Source organism: Oryctolagus cuniculus, chromosome 16, assembly GCF_964237555.1.
Source record: "Oryctolagus cuniculus chromosome 16, mOryCun1.1, whole genome shotgun sequence".
NCBI classification, from domain to species: Eukaryota; Metazoa; Chordata; class Mammalia; order Lagomorpha; family Leporidae; genus Oryctolagus; species Oryctolagus cuniculus.
Genome location: NC_091447.1, coordinates 41,819,143 through 41,831,097, shown reverse-complemented (window position 1 = coordinate 41,831,097; position 11,955 = coordinate 41,819,143). Strand labels below are relative to the sequence as shown.

The 11,955-nt window shown below is 42.2% G+C and overlaps 1 long non-coding RNA gene across 1 annotated transcript; it reads right to left on the bottom strand.

Annotated features, from left to right (window-relative positions):
- Nucleotides 1–2,377: 2,377 nt before the first annotated feature.
- Nucleotides 2,378–9,896, bottom strand: LOC138845897 (uncharacterized). The gene is made up of 2 exons (XR_011383205.1): nt 9,776–9,896; nt 2,378–4,384 (listed from the first exon to the last, which is right to left on the bottom strand). It is a non-coding gene; the product is annotated as an uncharacterized lncRNA (long non-coding RNA).
- Nucleotides 9,897–11,955: the final 2,059 nt, after the last annotated feature.

Here is an 11,955-nt window from a genome sequence, read left to right as displayed (position 1 = left end):
AAAAAAGTCTTCATAATTCATCCTCAGGAAATGAATCTCCTTCTAACAAAGCTACCACAGTATGTGTCAGAACCTGCTACTGCACAGTTCCTAATCAGCAGGGCAGCTGGGAGTGCAGTGGCTAGGGGGCAGAGAAGCAGGCAGAGCTGCCAGTCAGGAGGGCCCTGCCACCTCTTCCCAGCCAGCACCTGCCCCTGATATTTCTCTGACCCAACTCCAGAGCCAATCTCCTTTCTCTTTTCTCTCATCAGAAAATACAGAAACCAATAAAGAGAATTTTGTTATTTTTAAAAATAAGCAATTAAGAGACTGGAAGTGAAAGGACAGAGGCTGGGGCCAGTGCCGTGGCTCAGCTGGTTAATCCTCTGCCTGCGGCGCTGGCATCCCAGATGGGCGCCGAGTTCTAGTTCCGGCTGCTCCTCTTCCACTCCAGCTCTCTGCTGTGGCCCAGGAAGGCAGTGGAGGATGACCCAAGTGCTTGGGCCCTGCACCCGCATGGGAGACCAGGGGAAGCACCTGGCTCCTGGCTTTGGATCAGCGCAGCACCAGCTGTGGCAGCCATTTGGGAAATGAACCAACTGAAGGAAGACTTTTCTCTCTCTCTCACTGTCTGTAACTCTACCTGTTTTAAAAAAAAAAGGACAGAGGCTACAAAAGAGCCTGAACTCCCTGCATACCTGTGTTCTACCCCCCAGGGCTGTGCAGGTCAACATCAGCCAGTCCCTGCATGAAAGGCTATGCCCTTGAGGAGGGTGACCTTGTGTGGAGGGGTCTAGAAGCCATGTACTGCATATCTCTAACTGCATGAAGAACTTGGAGCCAGATTTCTGCTGGCATTGGCTTGTCTAGCTGTTTCCTCTATGACTAACTGGTTACTATTAAAAGTCTGTAGGGGGGAAATGGAAATAAAGGGTAAGTTTATTGTGGTGCAAAACATCTTGAAATTCATGCATATTTTTTTCCAGAATATGCATTTCTATGGATTTAAATCCCTTGTGGTTGCTCCTCTCCCCATTCCAGGGTTCTCAGAGGCATTGTCTGCAGCTCACAGAACACCTGCACCATATTAATTGGTATTGAGTGGTATTTTCAGGGTAGTTATATATTTTCCCTTTCTTATCAGATGTCCACTAAGACTTTCCATGTCTTTTGTTCATGTTCTTGCTTATAAGTTATTAGCAGAAATTATAGAGGTATATTCTAGAAAAATAATATCCTAAAGAATAATGTAAAAAAAAACTCCCCCAAACATTGCCCCACAAATTAGTTACTAATGTTTCTATAATCACATTTGAAGACATCCATTCTCTAGATATGTATCAGTCCTCTCTCACTCTTCTCTCTTTCCCCCTCTCTTTTTCTTTCTGAATGTATCAAAATGGAAATATCTATCCTATCAAATTACTGTATAATAAGGTTTTCAAAAATCATAGTGGTTAAGATGTTGGTTGGGGTACCTGCAACCCGTATTGAAGAATGCCTGGATTCAATTCCCAGTTTGCTTCAATTCCAGTTTTCTGTTAATGGACACTCTGAGAATCAGCATGTTACAACCCAAGTACTCCAGTCCCCTGATACCCATGTGGGAGAGTCAGACTGAGTTCCAGGCTCCTGGCTTTAGCCTGGCCCAGTCCTGGCTATTGTGACTATTTGTGAAATGAACCATGGATGCAAGGTCTATCTCTGCTTCTCTACTTTTTAAACAAATAAATAAATACTCCCCAAGTAAGACAGTGGGATATGGTATCAAGCAAAAGCAAAATTTAAGACACTGTTACGGCCAGCGTCGTGGCTCACTAGGCTAATCCTTCGCCTGCGGCGCCAGCACACTGGGTTCTAGTCCTGGTCAAGGCACCGTATTCTGTCCCGGTTGCCCCTCTTCCAGGCCAGCTCTCTGCTATGGCCCGGGAGTGCAGTGGAGGATGGCCCAAGTGCTTGGGCACTGCACCCACATGGGAGACCAGGAGAAGCACCTAGCTCCTGGCTTTGGATCAGCACGGTGCGCCAGCCACAGCGGCCATTGGAGGGTGAACCAATGGAAAAGGAAGATCTTTCTCTCTGTCTCTCTGTCTCTCACTGTCCACTCTGCCTATCAAAAAAAAAAAAAAGACACTGTTACTTCTAACTAGGTTTATGGAGAAGTCATAGCTCAACAAGCACCATTTAGGAATTCCTTGTCCTTTTTAGTTCACCTTCCCACTGGTCTTTTTATAATAATGAACAAGTTGTCAGAAAGCAAAACTACTATGACTGGGCAAAATGACAGGTGCATAAAGTACAGAGTATCTCGACAGTCATCAAAACTCCTCCCTCATGAATGGAAAGCACAATCCATTTTCCTTCCCAGCAAGTATGTGGCAAAAGGATTTCTTTCTCAAATATTCATTTTAAGATAAGGAGCAGTGAGACAGAGATCTATAATCATCTGATTTGGCAAGGTTTCTTTGAAGGTTACTTTGGTGGAACTGCCTGTTTTAAAGTTATGACAGCCTTTTATCAGAGCACAATGAATGTAAATGACAAGTAGTCACTGGCAGAGAAAAATCAGCAGTCACAGGAGAAGGAAAACCTATACAGAGACAACCTGGAAGAGCAGACTAGGTAGCAAGAGGAATGACTCTCTTTCATGATCTCTCATTGGGAGTGTGGCAGGTTGGGGTCTGGATCTGTTCAGCCCTCCTTCCTCCTCATCAGAGTTCTCATATTATCAGGAAGGAGGGTAATAGGACTAGACTTCTGCTGACAGCATTCCTATGCTTTCGTTTATTCCTGTGTATATATATTTTATTTGTTTATGTTCGTTTTATTTAAGGGCAGGTACACACACACAGAGGAGAGGGAGAAAGAGAGAGAGGGAGAGAGAGAGTGAGTTCTTCTATCACTGGTTTTCCATCCAAATTCCCACGATAGCTAAGGCTGGGCCAAGCCAAAACCAGGAATCTAGGACTCCATGCAGGACCCAATTACTTGAGTATTCCCTGCTGCCTCCCACGTGCGCATCAGCAAAGCTGGATCAGAAGCAGAGGAGCTCAGATTCTTACCAGGCACTATAATATGGAATGCAGGTACCCCAAGTGGTGACTTAACCACTATGCCACACACTGGCCCTGAGTTCATAGGTTTTACTAACAGCACAGATAGATATTTATTTATAATAAAGAATCAGGGGGGCTAGCGCTGTGGCTCAGTGGGTTAACGCCCTAGCCTGAAATGCCGACATCCCATATGGGCGGCGGTTCGAGACCCGGATGCTCCATTTCCGATCCAGCTCTCTGCTGTGGCCTGGGAAAGCAGTAAAAGTTGGCCCAAATGCTTGGGCCCCTGCACCCATGTGGGAGACCCGGAAGAAGCTCCTGGCTCCTGGCTTCGGATCAGCTCAACTCTGGCAGTTGCAGCCATCTGGGGAGTGAACCAGCAGACGGAAGACCTCTCTCTCTCTCTCTCTCTCTCTCTGCCTCTCCTCTCTGTGTATCTCTGACTTTCAAATAAATAAATAAATCTTAGAAAAAAAGAATCTTAGGGAGGGGATATAGGAATAAAGTTATAGAAGCAGGTTTTGTGATGTTAGCCTAAGCTTGAATCTAGACTTCCACATTTTACTTATATTACCTTATTTTGTCTTTATCGCTCACCTATAGGATCAGAACCTACTTTTATCACCATTATGTAGATAAGACCAGTTCAGTCAATTTAACAAGTTCACTCCAGTTTATGGGGAGTTCTGTGCTCCTGGTTTTAGCCTGGCATAGCTCAGGCTGCCATGGGCATTTGGGGGGCAAAGCAGCAGATCAAAGATTGCTCTTTATTTCTGCCTCTCTCTATCTCTCAGATAAAGTGAAAAGTATTTTTAAAAAATTTTAAATAGAAACAGAAAACGTTTGGGGGGAAAGAGAACAAGGAAAAGCAATATTTCAATTAGTTACCCTTCCACATGTACATCACCAGCAATTTTCTTTATCTCCAGAGTAGCCAAATGGGGGAAAAAAGTCTTCTAAGAAGTGTAGTATAAGAATCACTTGTGAATGTAATGATTTATCTGCCTTTATGACTCACGGGCCTGCTCACCTACCCGTGAACTGCTTGTATATACTCTGAAGCTGTTCTCAGCCTCTGTCACTCTTCCCTCAGCAACAGGTGCATTTGTCACCAAGAGCAGTTGCTCAGCAGTCAAGGCCTGGAACAAATGCCTCTTCCTCCAGGAAGCCCTTTGTGATTTTTACAGCATCCTGTTCAGTCTCAGGGAATGGCCTCTTTCTCCCCTGTGCCATATTTGCATTGCTGTTGAGCTTGTAACCCTTCTGCATCTCAGGCACGCTTTTTCGATGTCTGCTTCCACAAATTCATAAAGTAGCTTGAAAACAAGGTACAGACAATGATTTTTTTCCTGAAATAAAAAATGAGTCCATTTCAATTGAATGCAGGAATGATGTAGGAGAGAGAATGTGTTGAAGTGGGAGTCAACATTTTCTTTACACTGAAAAGGAGAAAATGCAAAAGTTTTTTGTTTATTTGGCTGTTGTTTGTTCTTCTTTGTCTTTATCATTTTGTTTCTTGGTCTAAGGCAATGATTCTTAATCCTGGTTGCATAACTCGCCTAATTTTCTTAAAATAATTTTAATGAGAAATAGCCTAACTATAATAAACAATCCACATAATTTTCTGAAAGTAGCAGGGATCAAGGCCTACCCTGAGGGTTCTGCTGTAACTGACTGAGGTGGGGTCCAACCGCCGGTGCTTCAAACAATTTCCCAGGCGATGCCAATGCACAGTTGAGGTCCAGCGCTATCAGTGTCAAAAGGAATCCATTTTCCTGCAATTTTTAAAGCTTCATTAAGGTTTTTCATTTTCCCGTCTCCTCAGTTTCCTAATTTATTTATCATCTTAGTGTTTTGCTGTGTGTGTTTGTGGGAACCTCCTCAAATTCTTTTGAGAACAGAGAGAATTCAAATAATCAAATCACTAAAATGAACAGGCAATCTCCGTTCAGAGCGTCTCAGAGTCCGAAGATGTTTCCATCAGTCTTATGGAAAATGTTATGAAATTCCCCAAGTGAATTTTATTTCATTATAAAACCTAAGAAGTTTTAAGAGTAAGTTTTATAGGAAAAGTCATTCCATCCTCTTCCCATAGCCATGCCCCAAGTATTTATTTTAGCTAAAGGAAGCAACAAAAAAGGCAACGAAAAGATACACATATCTAAAAAACTCAAAAAGTCAGGTGTCTTACAATACTGGCTTCAGTTTCCTAACTTTCTTTCAGCCTAAAATTCTTAATGCTTATTAATTCATTGACTGAATTCTTTAAGGAAAAGGGACAATCTGCATCAGGACTGGCACAATTCTTTCAGGTTTCTGAAATTGTTAGATTGAACCAAACAAAAAGGAATTATATCAGTTAGCTTTTATATTTCACTAGAACTCTCTGTAATGTAGCCAGGTCCCTTGTTCAAAATTAAATATTATAATGATTTGCTATAATTTTATCTTTTTTTTGGACAGGCAGAGTTAGACAGTGAGAGAGAGAGAGAGAGAGAGAGAGGGAGAGGGAGAAAGGTCTTCCTTTTTCTGTTGGTTCACCCCTCAAGTGGCCGCTATGGCTGCAATGCGCGCTGTGCCAATCCGAAGCCAGGAGCCAGGTGCTTCCTCCGGGTTTCCCATGCAGGTGCAGGGCCCAAGGACCTGGGCCATCCTCCAGTGCACTCCTGGGCCACAGCAGAGAGCTGGCCTGGAAGAGGAGCAACCAGGACAGAACCGGTACCCCAACCGGGACTGGAACCCGGGGTGCCAGCGCTGCAGGCGGAGGATTAGCCTAGTGAGCTGCAGCACTGGCCAATAATTTTATCTTAACTACATGTGATCAGTTGTATAAGCAATTAGGGCACTATGAAATCATTCTCATATATGTGGAAAGACTCCATAAAATCTTCCATTAATTGTCAGATTTAACTACATTGTACCAAATTTCACTACAATTATTGAATCAGGTCAAACATAAATTTTAAAATTTGAAAACAATAGTAAGTATAAAAGACCACAATCCTGACATACATGGCAAAAGCAAAAATTGGGCTTCACTGAAACTTGAAAGGGCACAAATATTGCCCTTACTCATTTCTGCAGGGGTTCTTCAAAGCGTTCATCTAAAATACATATTAGGAATAAACTGCATGGTTTCAATTTTATTGCAACAAAATAAATTTATCTTTTAATTCTTTTCTGTGAACTTTTTGAAATACCCACATATATTCAGAGTCAGTCTCTACTTAGAATTAGTTTTTTTTTTTTTTGAAGATTTATTTATTTATTTGACAGTCAGAGTTACACAGAGAGCAAAGGAGAGGCAGAAAGAGAGAGAGAGAGGTCTTCCATCTTCTGGTTCACTCTCCAATTGGTCTCAACAGCTGGAGCTGGGCCAATCTGAAGCCAGGAGCCAGTAGATTCTTCAGGGTCTCCCATGTGGGGACAGGGGTCCAGCTTCCACTGCTTTCCCAGGCCACAGCAGGGAGCTGGATCGGAAGTGGAACAGCTGGGACTCGAACCAGCACCCGGATGGAATGCCGGCACTGGAGGCGGCGGCCTTACCTGCTACACCACAGCCCTGGCCCCATCTATACTTAGATTTCACAAAACTTTTAGTATCTGATATTTTGTTTTTTGGGGGGGAATGATTATCACTCTGAAAAACTACCAAAAAGTAAATATTTTGAAAATAGCAAATAAACTATGTTTTTCAGGAGAGAGAGAGAGAGAGAGAGAAAGAGAGAGAGAGAGAACTGGAAGCGCTTTCCCACCAGATAGCTCTTAAGGATGTAAGAACTGACTTGGTCGTATTTCAGAAATGCTCTCCGATTATGAGGTAAATTATGGGTAAAGCTGTTGCAATGTCTTTGTGTTATGGTCTCTTCATTTATAAGATAGCAATGAGGGCATCTTCAACTTTGCTCTAGCTGACATGGAAGTTATGAGATATAAATTCTATCCTTTTTGGTGAAAAGAGATGGAAGACTTACTTATCTGTAGTTATCAATCTTTGAAAATATCTAAGTCATAAACATTAGGAATCGACAGAGGTTTTAAAAATCTTATTAAAATGTCCCTAAAGTATGCATCAGTATTTCTATGTACATAAGACATTATTTTTTAAATTGCAGTAGTAAATTCAGAGATGAATTCATTTTTCCTCATGTGGTCTGTCTCTAACCTCTGGGATGCAACACATTTCTGTTTCCCAGAATTGCTTTTTTTCCCCCCTTAATTGGCCTCTCTGGATAATTCCACAGGATAAAAAAGAAAATAGTCTCTGGGATTAGTGACATTGCACAGGTGCGAAATGTACCATGGAAAAGCTAGTTAAATCTCAGAGGTAGACGATCCAACTATAAATTAAATGAGAAACACACAGCCTCATCAGTGCCCATATGTTGGTCAACTGGGGCTGCTCTTACCCGTGCAATCTTTATAAATGTAACAAGCCTGTTTCAATGCTAGCCACAGCATGAGCTTGATTTCTGTTTTGCATTGTAATAGATTATACAGTTTCAATTTTCAGTGGACATGCCCTAACATATTGGGTCTCTCAGGAGACACAGCAGCAGCATTGACGAGGAGGGGCAGAGGGCTAAGTAATGCTAGGCAATATTTAAAATGCTTTTTTCTTGACAACCAGCAAACTGTGATTACCAAATAAGATGACTCACCACTTCCTGCTGTCAGAAATAATAGCACCTCTCATTATAGATGCTGGTTGCAGAATGACCATCTGAATGTCTACTCTCTGAAAGATGTGTCTTCACATATTGATGATAAGAAAAACGTGAACTTGTTATATATGAAAAATATCATATGCCTTTGCTTTTTACGTTGAGAAATGGGGTAAGGGAGAATGTTGTACCAAGGAAACAAACCCCAAGGCTGCACCACAGCAGGGTAGGATAATACCTGCTGGTGTTTGAGCCCCTTCACCAGAGGGCTCTGCAAGTTGAATAAGCTAGAATCTAGGGTGAGCAACCATTCTCAGTTGTTCTGAGTCTCAATCCTCGAATACTAAGATTAAGAAATTCAGGAAGTCAATGCCAGTTGGTTAACATTCTGATAACTTTTCACTTACCATCAGTATACAATTGATCTGAAATAGTGTAAAATCATATATGAACTACCCCAACAACTGACAACTCTCCTAAAGCACTCTTGTAATGTAATTTAAGACAAGAAGTAAAGATATATTTTTCAAGATTCCCTTATCATTACATTTTGTCAAAGAATGTCCTGACCATTTTCTAAATATTTGCTCAGGGTTTGGCCGCCACCTTGCCTGAGATGACTGGGAGGTCCAGACAATATAATCCATAGCAGATTATTGAGTTGGGTTTGACGAATCTCAGCCTGGATGAAATTGTCCATGTTACTCTCTTGGAGGCTTTTAAGACTAGGGATCATGGACTTGAAAATTGCGCTGTATCTGATGAGATATTCCAATATGGTTTTCCTTAGAAGACCATGAGGCATGGCCACTCGGTAAAAAACAGGACTTCCCATGGTCAGTCAACATGGAAAGTGGCAGCTTCAGGACAGAAAATGAAATGAGAGAAAAGGTGAAATCTGAAGCATAGAAATGTCCAACACTTTCCTGGAGGGAAGACAGCACTTCCCTAAAGAAGAAGAGGGAGACTTAGAACTGGGCAGGCAGGCACGTAGGAGCTACCCTGTGCGAGGATGTGTTCTGAGCGACGCCACATTTAGCACTGGCCCAGGAAGTTCATCTTCTGTAACCCCCAGAATATTTAGTGAAACTTTCTAAAACACGCATAAGTTGGGGGCCGGCGCTGTGGCATTCTCAGAATATCAGATCAGGAGATGACCTGCAATGGATCAAGCAGCAGATCCCTGGGGAGAGTACAAAACAGAAGACTGATGAGACCCCTGAAGATAGGCTCCATTTGTGGAGAACATACATTCCTGGATAGGGACAGGTGTCGAGCACAGTGGGTTAAGACTCTGGGACACCTGCATCCCACATCAGAGTTCCGGTTTGATCCTGGTTACTTCACCTCCCACTCAGATTCCTGCTAATGCGTTCTAGGAAGCACTGGATGATGGTGCAAGAGCTTGGGCCCCTTCCACTCATGCGAGAGAACTGAATAGAGTTGAAAGCTTCTGGCTTTGTATTGGTCCAGTCTTGATTGTTGTGGGCATTTGGAGAGTGAACCAGAGAATGGAAATCTCTCTCTCTCTCTCTCTCTCTCTCTCTCTCTCCCCCACCTCTTTCCCTCTCTCTGCCTTTCAAGTAGATATTAATAAATAAACATTGAAAAATTCTCTGGTAAAAGTTGGTTAGAGACTGGATTCCCTATAGTTGAACATGACAGGGCTGTCATCATAAAGCCTATTAAAAGGAATATGATTACATTTTGCAACTACAGGCTGGTAAAATATAAGGAACATTTGATTTCCAAATGTAAATAGAACATCTATTTGATAAAAATGATTCATAAGACAGAGTTTAATGGTCTCAGTGAAGATGGAATATCATATACACTCACTGTACTGACAGAGAACCATGGATGATGAAATGAAAACAGAACATGAAGATCAGGTGGTTAGTGTATCTTTGAAAAGGTAAAAGTTAAAATCATTGGTCAATAGTCACCCTTCAGAGAGTTGGTGTCACAGTAAAGAAGAATCAGAGACAATAATGGAATCATCCAAATGCTAGTTCTGAGATTTATGTTTTACAAACTCTGTTTATTTTCAGCCTTTTGCACTGGAGATTTGGTTACCTGTTTGGTAGGCAATGGTATGCCACCCGGTGGGAAATGGAATTTGTTCAGATCTGAGTGCTTTCCAGCTGTACTTCCCTGGGTCTCTAGGTTTTCAACTGCTTACCATTAATTCTCTAACCTGTAAAGCAAACAGTGAGTATATGATCTCTAATACACGCTTCTGCTAGCATCATTTGAAATTATAACATTACATACTTTCTTTCCTCACTCAAACAGCTAATACGTAGTGAGCACATGCAGACAGTCTGCCTCAATGTACTCATTAAGCACCTCCCACTTTACAGTCTGCAAAGTTCTAAACCCGGGCTGGATTTAGCGTAAGCCGTTCAACATGATCTCCTTTTCCTAGTCACAAACATCAATAACGTATTGTATACAAACTCAGAGTATACTTTAAACATAAGTGACCCCGGAAGACACAATTCAGTGACTTCAATTTATACCAAGATGTAAACACCTGATTATTTCTTGAGGATATGTCTTGGCGAAGTGCAAGGGCGGGAAGACCAGGAGGCTCTGAGCAGCAGGCCAGGAGCAGGGCATGTTGGTAAGTGAACAAACCTGGGAAACCTGGGCACGTTGGTGCTGCTGGTGCCCTTGATGTGATGCACTTGGGTATACCCTACGCACCACAAAAGACAAGTATGCCTGAATCTTGTTGGCTTGGGTTTTGTTTCGTTAAATATATTTACTTAAAGATAAGCTCAAATCTTTAGCCACTATTTTACTATGGAAAAAACAAAGACAAAACAAAACAAAACCCAAACTGGCAGGAACTGTTTTCAGTTCTTTGAAGTTTGGAGTGACATGAACTTTGGAAAAGTGGATTATGTTCAAACTGACCAAGTTTTTTTTTTTTTTAATTTTTTTTCAAGATTTATTTATCTATTTGAAAGTCAGAATGACAGAGAGAGGAGAGGTCTTCCATGCACTGGCTCACCCTACAGATGGCCACAACAGCTGGAGCTGGGCAATTCAAAGCCAGGAGCCAAGAGCTTGTTCCAGGTCTCCCACATGGGTGCAGGGGCCCAAGGACTTGGGCCATTCCCCTCTGCCTTCCCTGGTGCACCAGCAGAGAGCCAGATCAGAAGTGGAGCAGCAGGGATTCCAACCAGCACCCATATGGGATGCCAGCACTGCAGACAGCAGCTTAACTCGAGGTGCCACAGTGCTGGCCCTTAAGTATTTTTTTAAAAGATGTGTTTGTTTATTTGAAAGACAGCTACAGAGAGAGAAGGAAAGAGAGAGAAAGAGAGAGAGAGAGAGATCTTCCATCTGCTGGTTCATTCCCCGAAATTACCACAATGGGCAGGCCCAAGCCAGGAGCTGGGAGTGTCATTACGGTCTCTCATATGTGTGGCAGGGGCCCAATTACTGGGGTCATTGTCTGCTGCTTTCCCAGGCACATTAGCAGAGAGATGGATTGGAAGTGGAGCAGCTGGGACATGAACTATGGGATGCTGGTGTCACAGGTGATGGCTTAACCCACTGTACCACAACACCAGCCCCATTGATCAAGTTTTTGATACAATATTCTTCTATGCATTTTATCACATGAAGTTTTTTCTGTTCTCGTATAATACTAGTGAAAACTGTGCACATAGGAGAAAGAAATCTGCTTTGAAACCAACAGTACCAAATAACTAGAGAAATTGCCTTTGACTTGGAGTGTTGTTACTGCTAAATATACCACTGGCCTGATTTGTCAACAGTAAGTGCAGCAATAAAGAAACAGAAAGAGAGATTAACTACTACCCAGCCTTTGCTTAACTCCAGCCGATGTAACTGTGAAGAACATAATTCTACTTTATTCTTCTCCATGAAATGAATCCCACACATCACCATAACAGCCTGTCTTCTGTAGGAACCCCCACTGTGCACTGAGACCTCCAGCCCTCACCACCTCCCATTGCCATGAGTCACTTAACTCTGTTACCCTTGTGGACTGTGAGCTCCCCAAGGGCAGGCACCGTAATTATTCAACTCAGTCTTACCAGCACCTGGTACAGCATCTGCATAATATATGTGCTCAATTAGTGTTAATTGAATGAATGTAAACTGTTTTTATTTTCAAAGGCCCTTTATTTACATAAAACAGCATGGTTATAATGAGCAGAAGAATCTTAAATGTAACCTAGCAATATGTCTCTGTGTTTTAGAAACTTAAAAAATGAAAT